This window comes from Eubalaena glacialis, chromosome 6 (genome assembly GCF_028564815.1).
Source record: "Eubalaena glacialis isolate mEubGla1 chromosome 6, mEubGla1.1.hap2.+ XY, whole genome shotgun sequence".
NCBI classification, from domain to species: Eukaryota; Metazoa; Chordata; class Mammalia; order Artiodactyla; family Balaenidae; genus Eubalaena; species Eubalaena glacialis.
In genome coordinates this window covers 58,291,730-58,317,470 of record NC_083721.1, presented here as the reverse complement: position 1 = coordinate 58,317,470, position 25,741 = coordinate 58,291,730, and positions in this window count along the sequence as shown.

The following is a 25,741-nucleotide window of genomic DNA, read 5'->3' as shown; positions in this document are numbered from 1 at the left end:
CAAGCAGTGTGAATGTTCCAGACCAAAGAGAATATACCTTGCTTTATATTAGTAAGAAAGTGTGAGTTACAGTGTGTTCCAGTTGGAATGAAGAAACGGTAGAAGATCATATGAAATATTATTCTAAATTGGCAGAATTGTTACAAGCATTGGTTAGGTCTGTTAAGGAGTGCTGTGGTCTGAATGTTTGTGTTTCGCCAAAATTCTTATGTTCAAATCCTAATCCTCAAGGTGATGGTATTTAGCAGATGGGGGCTTTGGGAGGCGCTCAAGTTATGAGGTGGAACTTTCATGAATGAGATTAGTGTCTAATAAAAGAGGCTCCAGAGAGTTCTACAGCTCTTTTCACCAAGTGAAGACACAGTGAGAAGTTGTTGGCTATGAACCCAGCCATGTTGGTATCTTGATCTTGGACTATCCAGCCTCCAGCACTATGAGAAAAAAATTCTGTTGTTTATAAGCTGCCCAGTCTGTGGTATTTTGTTATAGCAGCCTGAACAGCCTAAGACACAGAGTGAAATATAGGCATGACCATGGATACAGAGTCAAGAGGACCTAGAAATCTGCTTTGGTGGACACTCACTAAATGACTACAGTCAATAAATCTTTTCACCCATCTGTCAGGACTCTGGTATGGGTAAGTGCAGGTGATATGTACAGAAAAAACAAAGGCACTACAGATTATACATTTATTACTATTCAGCAAAAGCCAGGAGATGTTCTAGATATTTCACCTACCCTAGTGGTTGAGAGTGTTGGCTCCAGGTTAGACATATCTGCATTCATTCAAATTCCAGCTCTATCATTGAAGGACTCTGTGACCTTGGACACCCTTATAAGTTATCTTATATGTAAAATGATGACACTAATAGTACTAATATCACAGGTATGTTTTGAGGATTCCACCAGATAATCAATGTAAACTTCTTGGCACAAAGTAATTGTTCAATACACACAAACTATTATTATTAGCAAACTACTGCTATTTATGCTCTATGTGAGGATGCAGAATGGACACTGACTTGCCAGGATATCTCACGTTTTCTGATAGTAGCTGTTTTTATTTGTAAGAGCATCAGTTGTCTCTCCCCTTTACTGTCAGGTGTATTGTAAAGGCATATTTAAGCAGCAGTAGCTTATTTATTCACCAGAAGACCCACTGAAATCACACGCTGTATCTTAAGGACCTGGTTTTCTTGAGCCAACTCTGCAGGATGACAGCTTATATTTAGTTTACATTCCTGCAATTCGGCTCACTGATTTAAAATCGATTCCATCCATCCTTGTGCATTCATGGATATCAGTCTGAATTTAGACCAGGTACATGGCAACAGATTTTTAACATGTAAATATGAAGTACTGACATGCGAGGTGCTAGACAGAATGCTTCGAAAAGCAAACCCCACTTGTATAGCTCAAATCATAACAAAGTCTACTTTCCAGAATTTACTCTGACACTAAAATGTGCCATCAAATCTTAGCATGAGTTTTATAAAAACATCAGCAAGTTCAAACATCGGCATTCAAGTAAACAACAGGTGCTCACTGTTTGCGCAGACAGAAGAGAGCCTGCAATAGTTAGGTTTCTGCCTTTTTGGTTTCCCTCCTTGATTCCTTCTTACCTCAGTGCCTGAAGGTGGTTTCTGTACTTTTGTTTAAAACATGGTACCCATTTGCTTTTTCTCATGCAGGGTCAGACACACTTTCAGAAGTCAGAGAAGTCACTCTTACTCCCATGCCTTGATTGTCTCACCCCTAGGTACCCAGTGCCCAGTCTCAGGGAAGTGAGGCTACATGGCTGTGGCAAGTCCAGCTCATAAGGGCAGCGGCGGTGGTGACCTCTGTCCCTGAGGGCCTGGCATCACTGGGCAGTGGGGGCTGCTCCAGTCTCTAGATCCTGCCCTTCTCTTTCTCCAACACCATCTCGGGGCTATGCAGGGTGCCCAAGTCTTTTGGAACAAGTCACCCTGGATTAAAACTTCAAATCTCCACAAAGCACTGGGAAAGATGTGACGCTTCTTGGTTTCCAGTGGCCTTGTTTGCTTTCTGCCCCCCTTTATAAAATACCTGTCCCATTATTTTTGATTCTCGAATTTCTCTCAGCTGAACCAAACATTGTACTGCAGAGATTATATACTCCTAAGCAATTGACTCTTGCGTGTATTTGATGAAGAGGAGAAGACAGCACAAGAACGCTAAGTTCCTGGTGACAGACACTGGAAGGGCAGATTAAATACTTCAAAGAAGAAGGACCAAAACAAAGACTATTCCAATTTGCCCAGGATGTTGGGACTCAACTCTCTTTATGAAACTCACGTGCCTCGCAGCCCTCCTTCTACTGCAGATACCGGGGATTCACTCCGCCATCCCTTTTCTTTAGCCCTCTGGCACAAATTCAGACACAAAAGACTGGCCATTGTTTTAGATGCTAAATATATGGCAACTTATGAAAAAATATAAAACATTAAAATGAGAAGTAACTGGAGCTTTTCTCTAGTTGGTAGTGGGCGGCCACAGAAGAGCATGACAGCTACAGAAATGAAACTACTCAGCGAGGCCAGAATTCATTCCGTTTCTACAAATTCCTGAACATTTTTTCCTTCTTCTTTTGTCTCTAACTTCTTAAATCTTTCTTCCTAACAGCTCTTAGTTCCCTCTTCTCTGTAAGATGTTTGAAATTTCCCATTTCTGTTTTTCTGCTTTTTGCATCATAGTTATGCTTATATGTTGCCTGTGAACTCCCGGCTTCCATGCCCCCTACTGGAGTCAATCGATCAGGGCCCTTCTGTACCATATGCTGTGTTGTGCTAGAACAACCTCAGTTTAGAGGGTCAGGGGAATAACAGTTCTTGTTTTACAAATATACCTTCTAAACGTTTAATGTTGTGAACAGATGGGCTTGCTGTGTAGGCAGCTCACCACGCAGACAAAACACAGAGGTACGCGGAATTTTCTATGATAAGACTAGGAGACTTGCAAAGAAGATAATCAAAATCATATTTCATGACATGCACAATCAAATATTGTACTGAGTGGTAATCTGTGATCAGCAGAAGGGGTTTGCACACCTGGCTAATTACCAACGTTTTTACACAATAAGTGTACATTTTTGTTTCTTTGTGTCTCACTCTGTTAATTTTTAGTCTGTGCTCACTGTCTCACCAGTCCTCCTGATGCCATAGGCTATTTAATTATCACTCCTCCAAGAAAATTTCTGGATCTAAGTCTACAGCAGTCAGGCACTCTTGTCCTTGACTTTATCACATGCCTCTGTAAAAGGTTTTCTTGGCTCCACCCATGTGTTCCATCTCTCAGACAACTCCTATGTAACATCATGTACCCAAAAGCTCTTTGAGAAGAAATTCTACCTGATCGCATCTTGTGGGTAACAGAGGAAGGAGGAGAACCTACATCTTTCTTGGAGGAGCAAATATAGTCAGCTTGTGGGGAGCAGGGGTGTAATACACTAAGAATGGGCTCTTCTTTGGGATCTTAAATGACACGAATATGAGAGGAGAATTTGCATATAAAGGATGAGGGAGAGAAAGGGTGGCTGTTAGGTGCCCAAGGAGGCAACTTTCCCCGTGGTCCTTGGATTGAAAAGCTCTTTTTTGTTTCTGTTGTTCTTAAACACCAGAGGCCCTCTAAAGGGATGAATCACGATCCATCTAATCCATTCATGGTACTCTCATTCTTTTTTTGTCAAATGCTGGATTAGGGACAGGCATGCAATCCTTTCTGTCCAATGATGTGTGAGAAGAAATCTGTTGGGGGTACTTATGGAAAACATTTTCCTCTTTGACTTAAAAAAAATACGGCTGCTGGGGTAAAAGGCTTTTTTTTTCCCCCTGGCTCTGGCTTTGAAGCTACTTGTGTATGTTTGAAGGTGCTGTTGCTTTGTTGTTTGGGAGATATCCCAAACACTCTGAGAGTGATGGAGGAGTATGGAAAGAACTTTGGTCCTTGATGACATCACTGAACTGCTGCACCAATCCAGAATCACCCACCAAGTGATATATTTAAATCGATCTCACTTATATAGGGAATAAAGAGTGAAGGCCCACATTAATATTAACCCCTTCTCTATACTCTCCAACTTTACAAAACCTACTCTTTTTTTAAGACCTAGATTAAGTTCCACCTCCTCTGGGATCATTTTTCAATCACTCCCATTGATAATTTGCCTAATATGAATTGCTGGAGGGTTATTGCTTGGGCATTTAGTCCCGTATTTATATGACCTATTGTGTCTTCAGTGGGACTGTATAATCCTTAGGGGACAAGTTTTGCAACCTAACTCACACTTTTTTGTTTAGAGTTTTCATTCCTGTGCAAACTATCCATTAGGATGTCAATAAACATTGCTTTAATGGCCAACAATTACTGAGCCCTTATTCTGTGCCAGGTCATCTTGCTAAGCACTTTGTAACAGTTAATCCTCACTAATCCTCCCTCATTGTAACAGTTAATCCTCATGACTATATTGCAGAAAGTACTGTTATATTCCACAATGCTCTCCTAGGCTAGCTTGGGTGCTCGTTAAATGCTATCACGGCATTCTGTACTTTTCCTTCGTAGCATTCATAGTTTCAATTAAAAAACAAATAAGCTAACCATGCATTTGATTGCTTATTGTCCGTTTCTCCCCAAGTAAAGTCCATGAGGACAGGGGAGATTTCTGTCATATATCCCCAGGCCATGGAACAGGCCCATGTGTAGTAGTCTTAAATATTTGGTAAATTAATACAGAAAAACCCTCTTTTTCTTAGAATAGGGGACAGAGGCTTAGAGCCTGATACATCTGGCTCAAGTCTGTAGCACTGGGCCTAGAGTTCACACTCATGCCAGGTTTTCTCTCTCCAGGGGTCCTGCCCATAATCCCTGTACCATGTTGTTTTCCACTGATTTTAGTTATTTCAAACTCGAAATGAGGCTCTGAGTTTACCATCTAATTTCTTGTGTGGAAAACTAAGAAAACATATTTTAACAGCCAATTCAAAGATTTCAGGCTCCTGAAGTGAGCAGCTAAGAATGATGATGGTGATGATGATATCACTATGATTCACAGAGCACCCCATTTTTGCTGGAGATGTTACCAGCAATCCTTAAATTATCATGGCAAGTTAGGTTTTATTTCCTACTCATAGAGGAAATTAATGCTTGAAGAGGCTAGGATATACCACTAAAACTGCATAGCTCACAAGCCGTGGAAATATACTATCAACCCAGGTTTACATGAAAGTAAAATCCAGATCTTTCCACATTTTCCATGCAACAGCTGTCAATCATCAAACACCTACTACATGCTGGGAACTCTTTTAGATATTTCTTTAATTATCAAAATAATCTCCTGGGACTTCCCTGGTGGTGCCAATGCAAGGGACACGGGTTCGAGCCCTGGTCCAGGAATATCCCACATGCCGTGGAGCAACTAAGCCTGGGCGCCACAACTACTGAGCCTGCACTCTAGAGCCCGTGAGCCACAGCTACTAAGCCCACATACCACAACTACAGAAGCCTGCGCACCTAGAGCCCGTGCTCCGCAACAAGAGAAGCCACCACCATGAGAAGCCTGTGCGCTGCAATGAAGAGTAGCCCCTGCTGGCCACAACTAGAGAAAGCCCGCGTGCAGCAACGAAGACCCAATGCAGCCAAAAATAAATAAACAAAAAATAAATAAATTTCTAAACAAACAAAATAATCTCCTAAGGGAATTATTAACAGAGTAAGAAAAAAAAAACAATGGTTATGTGTGAATGAATTTCAAAACAAAATAAGTCAAAATGTAGGTTTAGAGTCTGGAAGAGTTTTCTAAAAACATGTCAAATTTTCATGGGAGTTTTTGAACCTATCTATTACAGAGAATGTTTAGCTTTATATTTAATTCATATACCAGGACCAGGAAGAGGGCAATGGACTTGAAAAAGAAATAAAATGAGGTAACTGCATGGCCAAATCATACTTTGCAGCCACGGTAGGTTAGACAATGACGGGATGTATAAAAACTCCAAATTTAAGGCAGTTACATCCATCCCAAGTTTGGTCATTTCTAGGACATTTGACCCTTTCAAAGAAAACATAAAATTCTGTAAGAGCTAATGTGGGAGAAACTGAATCTTCATCTCTGGTGCCATAGGAACAAAAGAGTTGACATAGAAAATCAGATAAAGATTAGTTGCTTTTTTTTAAACTACAACGTCCAACCCAGCATCACTGGCCACAGCCATGTTCTCACTTTCCAGCCCCTTCCCACCAGACGCCTGCTGTTGGAGGTTTAATTGTATCTGTCACTTCAGTAATCATGTGCGTGTGTGTTTTCCAGAAGGATGAATTGTAGACTTCCAGTTTAGGCTTAGATGGTATGATGTGCAGCTGCTGTAATGCTAATAAGAACATTTCATCTGTCGTCTCTAACCACTCTGCTAGTGATAGCCTAATGGCCACTGCCAGGTATGCTTTTCTCCCCAAATGCTCCCTAATGAAACCAAGAATGGCAACACTCAGAAAATGAGCAGAGGCCGAAAGCTGTAGAGTTCACTTTTCCAAGAGGAAATTTTGATGGCTGCAGCCCTAAGCAGCAGCGAGGGGAAAAAAAAAGCAAGCAAAATTGATTATTTCCAACAGAATGTTTGCTTCTCCTTACTTATTTTTATTTTATACACTAACGTTTTATTCTTATCAAAGGATGTTTTTGAATTAGTGAGAGAATTGAAAAAAATCCAATGAGAAATGTTGGAAAGGACTGAGCTTATTTAGTCCGAAAACAAAATACAAACCAAAAAATCAAGTTGCCCTTGTAAATAACATAGTTTTGATGTCAAGTCAGTCATTTAATCTGTCTAATAGCTATGGTCTTTTTTTTTCTAGGAAAAAAAGGTCATATTTACCAGATAATCTCTCAGGTCCTGAGAAATAATGCTACATTGACTTACTTCAGCATTTTAAGCAACCCACATGGGTATGTACATCCTAAAATATCATGCCCAAATTATATCTAACATACAAAATTACTTTGCCCATTGTTCTAAATGCCATGATTCTGGGAACAGTATAATAAGCTGCTCTGTGAGATGACGGACCACAGAGGCCATTCTACTTTCAGTCATTCTAAGGGAGAACAGAGTGTGCCAGCAAAACTTCAAGGTTATTCTCCAGAACCAGGGCACAGATTAGTTGTTTCACAGTTTCTATTTATTTTCCATTTTAATTTTTTTATCGAGGTATAGTTGACTTCCAATATTACATTAGTTTCAGGTGTATAACATAGTAGTTTGATATTTTTATAGATTATACTCCAAGGTTATTATAAAATGTTGACTATATTCCCTGTGTTGTATTATATCCTTGTAACTTATTTATTTTATACCTAGTAGTTTATACCTCTTAATCCCTATTTACCACAGTTTCTATTTATTTTTAATAATTGCATCCCAAGTTAGAGAAATCATTGACTAACTGCCAGATTAGTGCAGAATCAGGAATTCTGACAGAGACTCCAAACTTTAAAGTAGTTCTTAATCATCCAACAGTAAATAGCACAAGAAATAACACAATAATCCTAGAAGTGCAGAAAAAGAGACAAGCTGATGTTTTTTTCTGCTCTTTCCTCCGTGTCAGATGCCATACCCCTGGCATGGTAAACAAGATACTTGTTATTGATTGGCATCCAGGATTACACACACACACACACACACACACACACACACACTTACGAGAGTTATTAAGAGGGAATAAAAGATGCCTCCTGTAACAGGTCCCCTTGTCTTTCTCCTCCATATGACTCTTACCAAAATTGCAAATGCATAATTCACTTTTGAATTATTTGTTTAGCGTCTGACCTCCTGTCATGTTCACACCGGTATGGACAACAGCTAGCATCATGTTTTGTATTTCACAGATGTTCAAAATATTGGTTGAGTAATTAAATAAAGAAGTGAATGAGTGAATACCCTTTCTTTATTCATGGACCTCATTGATCATACATAGTGTCTTTTTGTCAACTATTCTTGAAGCATGATTAAACACACTGAAGAAAAATATTTCCTGTTTGGATAGCTTAATAAAATAATCAGTTTCACTCTAGAAGGCAAAAATTGACTTTATGGCGCAAGGCTTGTAATTCCTAACTACAGTTGAATCCAATCACTATCTTACTCTCTCTCTCTCTCTCACACACACACACACACACACACACACACACACACTCACTCTACACCTACACAATTGGGTCTTTGTAGTAGAACTATGGTAATTATCTTTAGTGATTCCTGCTCAGTCCCCTAAGCCCACTCTTTGGAAGAAGCAGGAACCCCATTCTGGATGAGTAGTTGGTAGCCTTGTGAAAGTGGCTCAGAGCTGGAGATTTTCAAAGTCTGGCTGCTGCCATCCTAAACAGCACAATGGGGCAAAACATATCTTCTTTCAAAGAAACCTGTATTTGAATCTGGGTGACTAAATAAATAGTCATTAAGTGACCTCATTTTGGGGTAAAGATGGATGTCCCTGAAAACAACAAAATATTAAAAGATGGGAAACAGCTCTTTAAGAATGCGTTTGGTAGGAATAGGGAACTCTGAATTGTTCTCTTTCTCTGGGATTCAACTTGCTGTGTCACTGTGAATTTCATCTATGTTTTTTAGATGAAAGCTCAGAATATTCAAGCTTTTCAAGGGTCGCATTTCATTTGATTGAACTTCCCTTGCCGTCTTATAAGTACTTCCATGGACTGTAGTTTTCTCTCTTGCTGACTTAATGCTGTTGAGAGAGAACTCTACTGCTTTATGTAAAGGATAATATAAAGAACGTGTTGCTCAGTATTCAAATGCCACACAAAAGCCAACCTAAGAAATCCATCTGAAAAAATGTAAAAGGCACACACTTGGAAAATGTTTTAAAAAGTTGTTTTCTGTATATTCTCAAGTACTGTGTAAGGAGTGTAGGAAGAGGTTTCTCAGAATTTAAAACATACTCATTATCTTTCTTTAAGAATTTAAAATACGTTCTCACTGAAAATGGAGTTAAATACTAGTCAAAGGTAGCATCAGAGAATTCAGTCAATAGTTGATGTAGGTTTGAATGTCATCATTATGTGCTGGCTCTTGGTGGTAGACTTTATGGTAAAATGAAACCAATGTGCTATTGAAGTATAACATTAAAATATTTTAATAATGAAACCATTTCCTAGAGGTCTTTAATACAATAATAGTTCTGTAACAGCATAGAAATTAGGATATAAATTTTTTTCAATGACAACAATATTAATAAAAACCTAAAACAATAGAAAACACAAGAAATATCAGTAACTAGAACTGTGCGACACACACTAAAGAGAAATCAAAACTTGTTTTAAGTGGAAACACCAAAAAATAAGAAAGCCAATTCTTTCCAAATTGAATGATAAATTAAATATGCTTCTAATAAAAATCTCAATGATCTTTTGTTCTGGAAATTGTTACATTTTTGAAACAGTAAACTGAAAAAATACATGAGGAAATAGCTAAGAAAAATGTGAAATGGAAGAATACTAAAAAGGAAATTAACTCCAATAACTCCACTGGAAGTATATATTAAATATATATTACAAGGTCATAATCTAAACTAGAGAAAGTGAGATTTTAATTTGGAGTGGTTATTTTCTATTATCATTTTCCTTTCATTTGAATGCTTAGTCTATTCACATCTAGTATTAGTACATTTTACATTAGATATTTTCTATTATAAAATTTATTTTAAAATTTAAAACTAGTTTGCGGTTGAAATTTGTTATAATATTACTGATTTTAGTGCTAATCACCCATCTATTTGCACCATGACCATCCTTCTTAAAGCTCTTCTTTTTCTTTCAATTCTTACTTGGTAAGAATTATGTCCATATATTTTCTAACTCTGCCAATTACTATTTTTATGATTTTATCATATAATATGACCTTTCTAAACTTTAGTTTTCTTATCTATTAAATAAAGAAAACAATTTTTAAGATTAAGTCAAATAACTCAGGTAAATGGTTTACCATAGTGCAAATCAAAAATCAATATACGTTAGACAATAATACTGGCAGTGGTAGTAGCAGTAACAGTTTAAAGATTATCCTTTCTCCACTGAGTTTATTTTGAACCTTTGTTGAAAATTAACCCTATTTGTGTGGGTCTATTTCTGAACTTCCTATTCTATCCCAATATTCTATTCTAATCTATTCCAGTCCTTTGCCAATACCACACTGTCTTGAGTAATGCTGCTTTACAGTAAACTTTGATATCAAGTAGATTGAAAGCTCCATTGTTGTCCTTCTTTCAAAGCTGTTCTGGCTATTCTAGTTTCTTTATCTTTCTATGTAAATTTCATAATCCTGCCACTCCTCTAGGGATAAAGGTTTTTTTCGTTTCCCTTCCCCCAGGCACAAAGGTTTTTCTCCTGTGCCCCCAGGGATGACAGGGCTTGCTGTTCTTTGGGGACAATGCTCTCTGTAGTGCTTTCTGCCTTTTCTATAGCAGCAGCCACTCCCCTCTACCAGGCCTGCACCACTTAGGGGAGCTTTCTCCAGTCCTCCACGACAACCCCAATCTTCCTTGTGACTACCTAGTGGAGGTCTGTGCAGCAGTTTGTGAACAGGTGCAAACTCTCCTTATGTCTGTGGCTTCTAGGGGTGCCAATCACACATTGGTAGCCCAGTCTCAGTTTTTTCAGAAATAATTTTAAAATTTTACAACAGTTGAGTTCTTCTTACTCACTTTTCTGGTGTTGAGCCAGCACTGGTGTTCTGTCTCTCCGTGAAGACACCCGTCTTTACATAGGATTCAGGGTATTTGGTTACTTTGTGACATCAATTCTTTAAAGAAAATGTGATTTTGTATAGTATCCAGGTTTTTCATGCTGTTAGGGTGGGAATGAAGCTCTTTCCAGATTTCTACATCGTAAGCAGGAGCTGGAGTCCCCCAGTGGTATTCTTTATTATCTAGGCTATCATCCTTTCTAATACACCTGGTTTTCTTCTTACTTCGTTGTCTTTTCAGCTTAGTCTTTTCTCTCCATATGGATTCCTGCATTAATTTTTAGTGGCCTCACCTCACTGAATTCTACTGAAGTAGTCAATGTTATGAATTGTGCATTAGATCATTTTCAGCAGCATATTCTGCATTCAGTTCTAGTGGATGCTCTCTTCTTTCCTTTGTTCTGTTCAATTTTTTATGACCCTTGCTTGATATTGGTAAAGTGAGATTTCATTAGCTCAGCATACAAGTACAGGGTGTACAGCTTGATCCTGGCCCAGCTTTCTGTTCATGTCTGTCATGGCCAAATCTCCTTTTAAAATCTACCAGTGGAGGTTGGTGTTGTGTACAGCAGCCCATTCAATTCCCAGAAACTAACATGTGTCTGCTATAATGACATGACATCTCCTTCTATTTCTAAGGTTGGCTCTCTGATATGCTGAACTATGAAAACATACACTTTTAGCTTATATTTGTACATTAAATAATATAATTTCCACCATACCCAATTACTAGGGCTCTTATTTACACACTACCCTCCTTCATCCCCCAAGAGCATTATTTTTACCCTGAATTAGCCTTGTTCTACTCAGTTATTTTCTACAGTTCTCTCTCGGTAAAAGAAAGAAAATTGCTTTAGATGGGTCAGGAGGATGAAAATACTACTTTGTTCCCCTCAGAGAGCAATTTCTTGTGATGCCATATACCCCAGGTTTTTAAAGTTTCTTATTGTCCTCTTGTTCAGGAACAACAGTCAGTCTATGCCATAAGTTAAATCTACATTTTTCTCTCAATCCAACTTGAATTATTGGTAAGTGAAAATGGTTTCCAATTTTATTTATTTATTTATTTTGGTGACAGGGAGCCAGAAACTATTTTAAACTGTAAGTCTGTTGTATTATTGAAAAAAACAGAGTTAAAATTATAAATTGAATTGAAATAAGATTATTATACTTGGCAGTAACCTATGACCTTAGCATTCTCAACATCTGAATTCTTTTTTTTTTCCCTTCCATATCAGCAATAAACAATTAGAAAATGAAATTTTCAATGTTCCATTTACACACAAATCAAAAATATATATATTTATGAATAAATTTAACCAAAGACATGGAATACCTGTACACTGAAAACTATAAAACACTGCAAAAAGAAATTAAATAAATTAAATAATAAATAGAGATATATACCTTGTTAATAGATTAGAAGATTCAATATTATTAAATTGACAATTCTCCCCAAATTGTACTATAGATTCAATGCAATCCCAATTAAAATCCTAACAGGCTTTTTGAAGAAACTGACAAGTTAATGATAAAAACTTCTATTGAAAAATTTGAAATCTAAAATAATTAAAACAACTCTGGAAAAGAAGAACAAGATTGGAAGACCTACACTACCTAATTTCAAGACTTACTAAAAAGCTATAGTTATCAAAACAGTGTGGTAGTGGCTTAAGGATAGACATACAGATCAATGAATCAAAATAGTGTCCATGAAGATGTGTGTGTAAATGGAACCTTGAAAAAATCCTTGAATCTCAAAAACACTGCACTAAAAAACAAATTACACTAAATAAAAGAGCGACATCTGAATTCTTGAAGGCTACTTAGTGTAAGGTTTCTAATGGGAATTGGAAGAGAGGATGCTGTAGGAAAATTTATAATCTTTATGATGAGTTTTAAAACCACATTCATTAATGTATATGCATTGTGTACTTAATTGGATTATGAGGAACCATTAACATTCTCCTGTTTGTAAGAGACAGGACCCGTATTTAGAACCCAACAGACTGAAAGCCTCCTTGTCCTGCTTTGTCTCTAAGCCAGTGGTTCTCAGCTGGGAACAATTTTCCTTTCCCAGGGGATATCTGGCAATATCTGGAGATATTTTAGTTATCACAACTGGGGAGTGCTTTGGCATCTAGTGGATAGAGGTCATAGAAGTTGCTAGACATGCTATAATGCATAGGACAGACTCCCCAGAGCAAAGAATTATCTGGCCAAAATATCAATAATGGTGAGTTTGAGAAATTCTTTTCCAAGCTCACACTGAAATACTAGCTCCTCCAATAAGTCCAAGAACAAATAGGACAAGAAAAGAGGGGTCTGTTTTTACCCTAAGCCCCACAGCAAGAGGTTTAAGCTTCCTCTACTAGGTCACCTCAGCCTGTCTTATTGTACCAGCTTCGGGAGACAAAGACTCAATCAGAGACAGAATCATTATAGAGAATATTAAACAGAACAATAAAGGGAGAGAGTTTACTCCTATGAAGACTCAGAATTTTTTTCCTCTTTCCTAAAAATACAGAAATATCTATCCCTCTAAGACCTAAAGATGGAGTAAAGGGAAATTTACCTCTCCCAAAAGATCAATTTGTACCTTTTTTTTTTTTTATTACCCATTGGAAAGAATTTTGAGGATTTAAATATATTTTATTCCTAGCTGAAAACTTGTTCTTGATTCATGTTTTCCTATAGTATATGATCAAAACTCTTTAATACAGTATGAGAGATATTCCATAAACAATCCTTTCTTATTTCTTTTTTTATAACTAATTTTTATTGGAGTATAGTTGATTTACAATGTTGTGTTAGTTTCTGCTGTACAGCAAAGTGAAGCAGTTATACATATACATATAGCCACTCTTTTTAAGATTCTGTTCCCATATAGGTCATTACAGAGTATTGAGTAGAGTTCCCTGTGCTATACAGTAGCTTCTTATTAGTTATCTATTTTATATACAGTAGTGTGTATATGTCAATCCCAGTCTCCCAATTTATCCCTCCCCCCAACTTTCCCCTTGGTAACCATAAGTTTGTTTTCTATACCTGTGACTCTATTTCTGTTTAGTAAATAGGTTCATTTGTACCATCTTCTTTCTTTCTTTTTTTTTTTTTTTAATATTTATCTATTTATTTATTTGGTTGCACCAGGTCTTAGTTGCAGCATGTATGTGGGATCTAGTTCCCTGACCAGGGATCGAACCCAGGCCCCCTGCATTGGGAGCATGGAGTCTTATCCACTGTGCCACCAAGGAAGTCCCCCATCTTATTTCTTTAAACTCATTGACTGTTACCTGTATTTGGCTATTCCATCACTCATTCATACTAAACTTACGGCCTTTTCCTGGGTATATTATATATTGATACAGTTTTCTTAAGGTTTAATTCACCTGGGATTGTTTTGAAGCCAGGAAATGCCAAGTCATCAGTCAAGGCTCAAATCAAAGGGCATCATGTCCGTGCAGAATTTTCAGGCCCTGTCGATCAGACTGGCCTCCTTTCCTTCTGTTGTCCCACAGCACAATATGACTGCTTTAACTTGGTACTGAATACTGGTACTGCTTTTTATTATACTTCATTGTTTAATGTTAACTCCTAGAGAACAAAGTCTCAGTTGTTAATTTGTGTGTGCCACAGCATCTGGCAGAGTACGTACTCTCCAACGTTGGTTAAACATTGGATGTATATAACAGAAATAGGAGAGGATACAAACAACCAGTGGACTTCAATTAAGTTTTCTATCAGTTTGGAACTTACATATAAATAAATTGTCCTGGGCTTCCCAGGTGGTGCAGTGGTTAAGAATCCGCCTGCCAATGCAGGGGACATGGGCTCGAGCTCTGGTCCGGGAAGATCCCATATGCCGCGAAGCAACTAAACCCGTGCGCCACAACTACTGAGCCTGTGCTCTACAGCCCGCGTGCCACAACTACTGAAGTCCACGTGCCTAGAGCCCGTGCTGCACAACAAGAGAAGCCACCTCAATGAGAAGCCCACGCACCGCAACAAAGATTACCCCCCACCCGCCACAACTAGAGAAAGCCCGCACGCAGCAACAAAGACCCAACTCAGCCAAAAATAAATAAATAAAATAAATAAATTTATTTAAAAAAATAAATAAATTGTCCTAATGAGAAGGGCGAAGGAAGTAGCTACTTGTTAATGTAGTTCTAACATGTATTTCATATGATGTTTGTTTTAGTTAAACAAGTTACCTTCTGTGACTAACAGCTACTGGGAGTTAATGACAATAAATACTGCATGGAATCAAGACTGGAAGTTCCCTCATGACAAGTTTCCTCTAGACTCCTCTTCCTCCTTAAAGAACAGGCTGCTGTGAGAGAACTATTAGCTTAGATAACAACCTGATGGCATATTTGCCAACATTCGAGATAGCACAAAAATATTCCATTGGGTCAGCCATATGTAGCATCTCATGGATCAAGGATTTGGATGGAAAATTTGGTAAGATGCTCCTATAGCTAGGCTTTCATGTTATCATTGAAAAAAATCAGGTGTGAAGAAAATGCCAAAAAAATTGTTTTAGGTAAAGAACCATAATTTGGGGCTTCCCTGGTGGCGCAGTGGTTGAGAATCTGCCTGCCAATGCAGGGGACACGGGTTCGAGCCCTGGTCTGGGAAGATCCCACATGCCGCGGAGCAACTAGGCCCGTGAGCCACAACTACTGAGCCTGCGCGTCTGGAGCCTGTGCTCCGCAACGGGAGAGGCCGCGACAGTGAGAGGCCCGCGCACCGCGATGAAGAGTGGCCCCCGCTCGCTGCAACTGGAGAAAGCCCTCGCACAGAAATGAAGACCCAACACAGCCAAAAAAAAAAAAAGAACCATAATTTGGAATGTATTGGCATAATATAGTTTCTTAATATGCTTTACACGATGAGGATTATTGTGCCCCCAAATAAAAACTATTGTATCTGTTTTCATCTTAAAATTCAAGAAAAGTTAAGAACAACATATTTTGGCTAACTATGTTAATTGGGAAAAACTGTTCTTTTCTGTTATTTGCAGTATTTTCAGGTGCAAAGTATTAGCATATTAGCAGATACATTTCTTCTTAGGCTGTGTCTATTCATAGTCATTTTAGCTAATATATGAGAAATACTTACATATTGGCCTCTATTGTAAGTATTTTACATGTGTTAAATCACGTAATCCTTACAACTGTATAAAGCAAGATCCAGCACACTGTTTATATAAAGGGCTGGATGATAAATATCCTAGGCTTTGCAAGCCATATAGCCTCTGTCTCAACTATTGAATTCTGCCATTGTAGCTCAAATGCAGCCATAGGCAACACATAAATGAATGGATATGGATAAATTCCAATAAAACTGTTTTTATGAAAACACACAGTGAATTAGGCTTGGCTAACAAGCCCTAGTTTGACAAGCAAACTGTAAAGTAAAAGTCATTTTAAGTTCATATTTTACAAGTTGAGAAAATTTAAAGGAGACACAAATAAGTAAACAGCACAGGTAATTCAGCTTGTAACTGGCAGAATGGTGATTAACCCAAGTAGTGTGTTCCATAACTGTGCTCTAAAACATGGTAGTCACTAGATTTATGTGGCTCTTGACTACTTTAAATATGGCTAGTCTGAATTAAATTATGATATAAGTTAAAATACACACCAGATTTCAAAGACTTAGTATGAAAAAAAGAATAAGAAGTATCTCAATGTTTTCTAATGACTGCATGTTGAACAGACAATAATTTGGATATATAGGGTTAAATAGCTTATTAAAATTTAGTTCCCTTGTTTCTTTTTACTTATGTTAATATAACCACTAAATATTTAGATTAATATATGTGGCTTGTATTTGTGACTCATACTGTATTGGACATTAAACTGCTCCTAACAACTGTCTTTATACATATACAAGAAGAGGTTATATTAAAATATTCCCTAAAATGTCTCTAGGGGTAGGACTTCTGGAAGGGCAGAATGAGGTCCTTCATATATCTTCTCATGTGAAAAAGCAACAAAAAGCTTTTTTGGAATTCTGTAAATTAGCAAACACCTGCTTGCAAAAATTTGAGGAACACTTATTCAAGGAAGACTGTGGTACAGGGGGCCTGTTGCTCCCCTGGATCCCCTCCCTCTCCCTACTGACATCTGGGGCTTTCACCTTTTCTTTTTTAATCTACTTTTGCTAAGATGTATTTAATTTTTTAAAAAAGGGAAAAAATGCAAAGCTATTTCTCTTACCTCTTGGAGCTCTGGAATGTCATCACCTCCAGTTTGTTAGGTTTGTTTCCAACTAATAATAAAGGATGGAAACAGTGAAAATACATAAACACACATATTATATACATACATACATATGTACAAAAGAGGGTGGAGAGAATGGATGTATTATGGAACAAAGTTCCTATATACTATTGAAACAAAGTTAGCACTAATCCAAATCCAAACTAGGTTGCTTTAAGTTAAGATAATAATTTTAATCTCTAGGGTTGCCATTAAGAAAATAACTAAAAAACATCGCAAACAAACACAAGATGATTAAAATGGTACACTAGGAAAAATCTATTTAACACAAAATAAAGCAGTAATGGAAGAAGAGAGAAACAAAGATATAAGACATATAGAAAATAATAGTAAAATGACAGATGTAAGTCCTACCTTACCAGTAATTGCATTAAATATAAATGAACACACTAATCTGAGAATCGAAGGGCAGCAATTGGCAGAATAGTTTAAAAAATGATACAACCATATGCTAGCTATAAAAAACATACTTTAGATTAAAAGAAACAAATATGTTGAAAGAAAAGGATGAAAAAAGAGATATACTATGCAAACAGTGACCAAAAGAGGTCTGGATTGGCATGATTAATGTCAGGCAAAATGATTTTAAAGCAAAAATTTTAATAGCTACGAAGGAGGACAATTTATATGGTAAGGGGTCATTCCACAAGCAAGGCATAACAATTATAAACATATATCTAATAACATAATATCAAAAAGATGAAGCAAAAACTGATAGTATTGAAGGGAGAAATATATAATTCACAATCATAGTAGATTTCACTACCCAACTTTCAATAATTTATAGAACAACCAGGCAAAAAAGCAACAAGTGAATAGAAGACTTGGGTAACATCATTAACCAATTACATCTATATCTATATCTACATCTATATCTATATCTAATATATAACTATAATTCTATAAACTCTACAGTTATAGACTCCTTCACCTAATAACAGCAGAATATGCATTCTTCTCAAGTGCATATAGCACATTATCCAAGATACACTATACATTAGGACATAAAAAAAGTCTCAATAAATTTAAAAGGATTAAGATCATACAAAGCATGTTTTTGACCAAAATTGAATAATATTAGAAATAAAGAAGAAAATTTAGGAATTCACAAATATGTGAAAATAAAAAAAAGTACTGTCTTGAATAACCAGTGGGTCAAAGAAAATTCACAAGGAAAATTAGAAAATGCTTTAAGATGAAAAGAAAATAATTTTAACATACCAAAACTTGTAGAATGAGCTAAAACAGCCCTTAGAGGGATATTTTTACCTATAAAAGCCTATAAAGTAGAAATATCTGAAATAATCTAACATTCCACCATAAGAAACTAGAAATGAAAGAACAAAGCATATCTAAATCAAACAAAAGAAAAAATAATAAAGATTAGAGCAAAAATAGGTGATATAGATAATTTAAAAGCAATAGAGAAAAATCAATGATACCAAAAGTTAGTTCTTTGAAAAGATCAATAAAATTGAAAAACCTTTAGTTAGAATGACCAAGAAAAAAAGAGAGAAGACACAATAACCAAAATCAGGGATGAGAGAGGGAATATTACTATTGAACTTACAGCAATAAAAATGATTATAAAAAATACTATAAGTAATTGTACACCAAAAAATTAGAAAACCTAGATGAAAAAATCCAAGAAAGACACAAATTACTGATACTGATACAAGAAGAAATAAAAAAATCTCAATATTCAAAACAAATAAAGAGATAGAATTAGTAATTTTAAAATTTCCCACAAAGAAATTCCAGGTAAGATGGTTTCATTGTTAGATTCTACCAATATTTAGAGCACATCTTTCACAAAATCTTATAAAACACTGAAGAGGAAAATCTCTTTTCAATTCTTTCTATGAGGCTAATAATACCTTGATGACAAAACCAGACAAAGATAAAACAAGAAAGAAAACTACACACTAATGTCCCTTATGAATATATTGGGTGGGCCAAAGAATGCCTTCGGTTTTTTAAGCAAAAATAAAAGATACATTTTAAATTTTCACCAAGAACTTTATTGAACAACATATTCACCCTTTTGTTCCACTACCTTCTGCCATTTATCAGGCAACTTCATAATTCCATCTTCCCAAAACTTTTTATCTTTTAGAGCAAAGAACTGTTCCAGGTGCCTTTTACAGTCTTCCAGGGAATTGAAATTTTTTCCATTAAGAGGATTTTGTAAAGACCGAAATAAATGGAAATCTGAAGGTGCAATGTCTAGTGAATTACGGTGGATGAATCAGAACTTCCCAGACAAGCTGTAACAGTTTTTGCCTGGTCATCAAAGAAACATGCGGTCTTGCGTTATCCTGATGGAAGATTATGCGTTTTCTGTCGACTAATTCCAGATGCTTTTTGTCTAGTGCCGCTTTCAGTTGGTCTAATTGGGAGCAGTACTTGTTGGAATTAATCGTTTGGTTTTCCGGAAAGAGCTCATGATAGAGAACTCCCTTCCAATCCTACCATATACACAACATCACCTTCTTTGGATGAAGACCGGCCATTGGTGTGGTTAGTGGCGGTTCATTTCACTTGCTCCACGATCTCTTCCATTCCACATTATTGTACAGTACCCACTTTTCATTGCCCATCACAATTTGTTTTGAAAACGGAACATTTTCATTACATTTCAGTAGAGAATAGCATGTGGAAATATGGTCAAGAAGGTTTTTTTTCACTTAAATTGTGTGTAACCCAAACATCAAAGCGATTAACATAACCAAGCTAGTGCAAATGATTTTTAACGCTTGATTTCGATATATTGAATATGTCGGCTCTCTCCCGCGTGGTATAACGTTGATTGTTCCCAATGAATGTCTTGATTTGATCGCTATCAACTTCAACTGGTCTACCCGACTGTGGAGCATCATCCAGCGAGAAATCACCAGCATGAAACTTCGCAAACCACTTTTGACACGGTTAATCAGTCACAGCACCTTCTCCATAAACTACACAAATCTTTTTTTTGTGTTTCAGGTGCGTTTTTACCTTTCTTGAAATAATAAAACATAATGTAACAAAAATGTTGCTTTTTTCTTCCATCTTCAATATTAAAATGGCTACATTAAAAACTCACCAATTTTGATGTCTTTTTTTTTTTTTTAAACATCTTTATTGGAGTATAATTGCTTTAAAATGGTATGTTAGTTTCTGCTTTATAACAAAGTGAATCAGCTATACATATACCTATATCCCTATATCTCCTCCCTCTTGCATCTCCCCTCCCACCCTCCCTGTGCCACTCCTCTAGGTGGTCACAAAGCACCGAGCTGATCTCCCTGTGCTGTGCAGCTGCTTCCCACTAGCTATCTACTTTACATTTGGTAGTATATATTAGTCCATGCCACTCGCTCACTTCGTCCCAGCTTACCCTTCCCCATCCCGTGTCCTCAAGACCATTCTCTACATCTGTGTCTTTATTCCTGTCCTGTCCCTAGGTTCTTCATAACTTTTTTTTTTTTTGGATTCCATATATATGTGTTAGCATACGGTATTTGTTTTTCTCTTACTTCACTCTGTATGACAGACTCTAGGTCCATCCACCTCACTACCAATAACTCAATTTCGCTTCTTTTTATGGCTGAGTAATATTCCATTGTATATGTATGCCACATCTTCTTTATACATTCATCTGTCGATGGACACTTAGGTTGCTTCCATGTCCTGAATATTGTAAACAGAGTTGCAATGAACTTTGTGGTACATGATTCTTTTTGAATTATGGTTTTCTCAGGGTATATGCCCAGTAGTGGGATTGCTGGGTCGTATGGTAGTTCTATTTTTAGTTTTTTAAGGAACCTCCATACTGTTCTCCATAGTGGCTGTATCAATTTACATTCCCCCAAACAGTGCAAGAGGGTTCCCTTTTCTCCACACCCTCTCCAACATTTATTGTTTGTAGATTTTGATGATGGCCATTCTGACTGGTGTGAGGTGATACCTCATTGTAGTTTTGATTTGCATTTCTCTGATGATTAGTGATGTTGCACATTCTTTCATGTGTTTGTTGGCTATCTGTATATCTTCTTCGGAGAAATGAATATTTAGGTCTTCTGCCCATTTTTGGATTGGGTTGTTTCTTTTTTTGATATTGAACTGCATGAGCTGCTTGTAAACTTTGGAGATTAATCCTTTGTCAGTTGCTTCACTTACAAATATTTTCTCCTAATCTGAGGATTGTCTTTTCATCTTGTTTATGTTTTCCTTTGCTGTGCAAAAGCTTTTAAGTTTCATCAGGTCCCATTTGTTTATTTTTGTTTTTATTTCCATTTCTCTAGGAGGTGGGTCAAAAAGGATCTTGCTGTGACTTATGTCATACAGTGTTCTGCCTATGTTTTCCTCTAAGAGTTTGATAGTGTCTGGCCTTACATTTAGGTCTTTAATCCATTTGGAGCTTATTTTTGTGTATGGTGTTAGGGAGTGTTCTAATTTCATTCTTTTACATGTAGCTGTCCAGTTTTCCCAGCACCACTTATTGAAGAGGCTGTCTTTTCTCTATTATATATTCTTGCCTCTTTTATCAAAAATAAGGTGACCATATGTGCGTGGGTTTACCTCTGAGCTTTCTATCCTGTTCCATTGATCTATATTTCTCTTTTTGTGCCAGTAACATACTCTCTTGATTACTGTAGCTTTGTAGTATAGTCAGAAGTCCAGGAGCCTGATTCCTCCAGCTCCATTTTTCTTTCTCAAGATTGCTTTGGCTATTCCGGGTCTTTTGTGTTTCCATACAAATTGTGAAATTTTTTGTTCTAATTCTGTGAAAAATGCCATTGGTAGTTTGATAGGGATTGCATTGAATCTGTAGATTGCTTTGGGTAGTATAGTCATTTTCACAATGTTGATTCTTCCAATCCAAGAACATGGTATATCTCTCCATCTGTTTGTGTCATCTTTAATTTCTTTCATCAGGGTCTTACAGTTTTCTGAGTACAAGTCTTTTGTCTCCTTAGGTAGGTTTATTCCTAGGTATTTTATTCTTTTTGTTGTAGTGGTAAGTGGGAGTGTTTCCTTAATTTCTCTTTCAGATATTTAATCATTACTGTATAGGAATGCAAGAGACTTCTGTGCATTAATTTTGTATCCTGCTACTTTACCAAATTCATTGATTAGCTCTAGTAGTTTTCTGGTAGCATCTTTAGGATTCTCTATGTATAGTATCATGTCATCGGCAAACAGTGACAGCTTTACTTCTTCTTTTCCTATTTGGATTCCTTTTATTTCTTTTTCTTTTCTGATTGCTGTGGCTAAAACTTCCAAAACTATGTTGAATAATAGTGGTGAGAGTGGGCAACCTTGTCCTGCTCCTGATCTTAGTGGAAATGGTTTCAGTTTTTCACCATTGAGAACGATGTTGGCTGTGGATTTGTCATATATGGCCTTTATTAAGTTGAGGTAAGTTCCCTCTATGCCTACTTTCTGGAGGGTTTTTATCATAAATGGGTGTTGAATTTTGTTGAAAGCTTTTTCTGCATCTATTGAGATGATCATATGGTTTTTCTCCTTCACTTTGTTAATATGGTTTATCACATTGATTGATTTGTGTATATTGAAGAATCCTTGCATTCCTGGGGTAAACCCCACATGATCATGGTGTATGACCCTTTTAATGTGCTGTTGGATTCTGTTTGCTAGTATTTTGTTGAGGATTTTTGCATCTATGTTCATCAGTGATATTGGCCTGTAGTTTTCTTTCTTTGTGACATCTTTGTCTGGTTTTGGTATCAGGGTGATGGTGGCCTCAGAGAATGAGTTTGGGAGTGTTCCTCCCTCTGCTATATTTTGGAAGAGTTTGAGAAGGATAGGTGTTAGCTCTTCTCTAAATGTTTGATAGAATTCACCTATGAAGCCATCTGGTCCTGGGCTTTTGTTGGAGGATTTTTAATCACAGTTTCAATTTCATTGCTTGTGATTGGTCTGTTTATACTTTCTATTTCTTCCTGGTTCAGTCTCAGAAGGTTGTGCTTTTCTAAGAATCTGTCCATTTCTTCCCGGTTGTCCATTTTATTGGCATAGAGTTGCTTGTAGTAATCTCTCATGATCCTTTGTATTTCTGCAGTGTCAATTGTTACTTCTCCTTTTTCATTTCTAATTCTATTGATTTGAGTCTTCTACCTTTTTATCTTGATGAGTCTGACTAATGGTTTATCAATTTTGTTTATCTTCTCAAAGAACCAGATCTTAGTTTTATTGATTTTTTATATTGTTTCCTTCATTTTGTAGCAATAGAATCCTACCTCAAGAAACAAGAAACATCTCAAATAAACAACCTAACCTTACACCTAAAGCAATTAGAGAAGGAAGAACAAAAAACCCCAAGGTTAGCAGAAGGAAAGAAATCATAAAGATCAGATCAGAAATAAATGAAAAGAATTGATAAGTCTTTTTAAATGCACGCTGATATGACAGATGTCACAAACAATCTAACAAAATTGTTTCGAATGAAGTTAAAGGCAAATAAGTGCTACTAGAGCCATCTTACAGAAAAAAGCAAACGAACATTTTGGCCCACCCAATAGATGCAAAAATTCTTAACGAAATACTAGCAAACAGAATCCACAAAATATGGAACGGATTATACCCCCTGGCCAAGTGGAATTTAGCCAGGAACACAACATTTGTTTAACATCCAAAATTCATTTAATGTAATACATCATATTAATACATTAAAGGACTAAAAACACATGATTATCTCAAAAAGCACAGAAAAAGCAATTGAACATATACAACACCCTTTTACATAAAAACAAACAGATTAGAAATAGAAAAGAATTACTTAACCTGATAAAGTGCACCTACAAAAAACACACAGCTAACCTCATATGTAATGACAAAAGACAATGTTTACACCTTAAAAATCAGTGACAGAACAATGATCTTTGCTCTCACCACATCTATTCAACATTGTAATGTAGTTCTAGCCAGGGCAATTAGGCAAGGAAAAGAAATAAAAGGCAACCAGATTGGAAAGGAAGGAATAAACCACTTCTGTTTGCAGAAGATATGATCTTGTACACAGAAATCTTATGGAAGCCACAAATAACAATTATTATAAGTAGTAAAAGAGTTCATCAGGGTTGCAGGATACCAGATCAATAGAAAAATCCATTTTATTTCTGTAAAGCAACAGTAAACAACTTGAAAATGAAATTAAGAAAATAATGTAACTGATAACAGCATCTGGGACCAGGGAGGAAGGACAAGTTCGGTAGGAGCTGAAGCCAGGGAAGAACAAAGCCACTGCTCACTGCTTGAGGCAGAGAGCAGAGGACACGTACCCTGGCTTTTTATTTATCCTGTCCTGCAATGTCATACCAGTTCCCTCCCATTAGCTGTACTCCCATAGAAACAAGTGAACCTGGGAAATAGTTTGAAAGACTGGTTCCCTCCAATAGATTGCAACACATGAAGTGTGAGGGGATGCATTTAAGAGGAAATGGGAAAATAAATGTCTGGCACAATACAACATCATCTTCTAGTGTTAGGCATATAAACTACAATTTAATTGTCATGGTTTTACAACAGACACAATATGATTATATGGACTATTCATGCCATAATGTTTCTCTTTCCAGATCTATGTAAATAACATGAACTTCTAGCCTGGGTTTGTGTGTGTATGTGTGTGTGTGTGTGTGTCTTTTGCATTTTTAAAGGACTAAATTATTTTTATTTGCAAAGAAGCTCAGGGAGGTGAAGACAGAGGTGTTAGTTGCTTACATTCCTCTACAGAAATAATATCTCTCCGCCTTATGTGTTAAATGCCATTAATAGTACCCATTCTATTATTGAGAAAATTTAATGAAGTACTATGTGTAAAATTCCTAGTACAAGGTCTGGCACATAGTAAGTGATCAAAAGTGATACTTTCCCATTTTTACCTTGTGATCCCATTATAGCAATATCCTCCTAGAGGCTTTCTCTTTGTGGTTATTCATGGGCTGTAGCCACAAAGTCAGAGCTTGGTTCATGTTAAGAAGCTCTCAAAAAGTCTACCATCTCATAAATGATGCTTGGTATTCAACCTGAGGGCTGTCATTTTATCTGGCAACTTCCAAGGATGCTGTCTTGGCAAACAGAAGTAGATGCTGGGCTATGTGATTTACATTACATGGATCTCTGCTCAATTATGATTTGCAATCTGGCTAATCTGTCATCCATTCACTGCAAATCAAATACATGTGTGCAAAATTAGTCCAAGACAGGGAAACCATGACTAATGAACAAAAGTAAAACTGGTGTTGGGGAGGATAGGAGAGCTGTTCTACGTGGCAGCAGAAGTAGCATTAAGCCCTTATAGATGATTTCCATTTTGTCATTAAAATACTAAATTCCTCTATAGAAATTTGTTAAGCAGTTTTGCAGTTTGCTACTGGCAGCCAAAAACTACTGTTACTATTTTGTAAAATTAGTCATTTAATTGAACTGAGTAGTTTTTGTAGGGGTCCTCATTATCCTCCCAGCGTTCACAGACTTAATCTTTGGTTCTGAATCAGTGCCCTGCAGCTTGAGTCAGGAGGAAACACACAGGCATTGCTGTTAAGAAGTTCTTTTTGTGGATGGAGCATAAAACTCAAGGTCATGACCATTTGTGTTCATTAGAAATCCCACAGAATTTTGAGATGGATTAAGGATGTTCACCCTCTCTGGTGTTCTGGCTAACTTCCAGCA